Below are 1,190 nucleotides of genomic sequence, written 5' to 3' on the forward strand. Positions count from 1 at the left end.
TTCTTCACTCTTGTTTGTTTCAGTTTATGCAAGAGCAAGACGTCAACCAGTGGTTCCTGTTGACCTTGAGCTTGAGCGAACCGTGAAAGACTTAACAGAGAGAAGAGAAAGAGAAAACTTGCTGTAGAACCTGAAGAAGAATTTGTTGAAATGGCTGAACAAGAAAATAGAACACTGAGGGAATTCTTAGTTCCCACAGTATGGCAGGGTCGAGTATCACTAGACCTACAGTGCAAGCAAACAATTTCGAGATCAAGCCGGCAATCATCCGATGATCCAGCAGTCGGTTAGATTCAACGGTGATTTGAAGGAAATCCGAATCAGCACATTGTAAATTTCCTGGAAATCTGTGACCCCTCAAGTCAAATGGAGTGTCGGATGTGCTATGTGCTGCGGTTATTCCCTTCTCATTGGAAATAAAGCCAAGGGGTGTTTAATGGCCCCTCTGGGAACAATAACAACGTGGAGATCTAGCACAGAAATTCCTGACCAAGTTCTTTCCTCCAGCTAAATCGCGAAATTGAGAAATGATATCACATCATTTCTACAAGAAGATTCTGAGTCACTGTATGAGGCTTGGGAAAGATACAAGGAGTTAATGAGGAAGTGCCCACACCATGGTTTGCCAGTTTGGCTTCAAGTCCAAACATTTTCAAGGTTTGATGGGTAATTGCAAACCATGGTGGATGCAGCTTCAGAGGGCCTTGCAGAATAAGACACCAGAGGAGGCATATGAGTTGCTTGAGGTTTTGGCAAGCAACAACTATCAAGACCGATGAGAGAGTCACCACAAGAAATCTTGGGTCTTCTGAAGTTGATGCCTTCACAGCCATCCAGCCCAACTCACTGCACTTCAAAAACAGTTGGGAAACTATGCAGGTAAACTCTATACAGCACCTCAACTAACATGTGATTTTTGTGTAGGAAACCAGTGAGCAGCAAGTTCAAGTTGGAACAAATTTGCTTCGTCATCTTCATCAACGGAGCAAGTGAAATCTGGCAGAAATCAAAGACAACCGAACAACCCATACTCCAACACATACAACCCGGTGGAGAAATCATCCAAATCTGGCTTGGGAAAATCAGAACCAACAAAATACCAATGGAACAGAGGCCAGTTCCAAATAACCACCAGGGGTGACCAATCAACCGGGAGATCAAAGAGTGACGAAGTTGGAGATTTTTGGTAA

The 1,190-nt window shown here is 43.6% G+C and overlaps 1 non-coding gene across 1 annotated transcript; it reads right to left on the minus strand.

Moving 5' to 3' along the window:
• Positions 1–517: 517 nt before the first annotated feature.
• Positions 518–624, minus strand: LOC116129092. The gene has a single exon (XR_004127849.1). It is a non-coding gene; the product is annotated as a small nucleolar RNA R71 (small nucleolar RNA).
• Positions 625–1,190: the final 566 nt, after the last annotated feature.

Source organism: Pistacia vera, unplaced genomic scaffold (assembly GCF_008641045.1).
Source record: "Pistacia vera cultivar Batoury unplaced genomic scaffold, PisVer_v2 Contig206, whole genome shotgun sequence".
Lineage (NCBI taxonomy): Eukaryota > Viridiplantae > Streptophyta > Magnoliopsida > Sapindales > Anacardiaceae > Pistacia > Pistacia vera.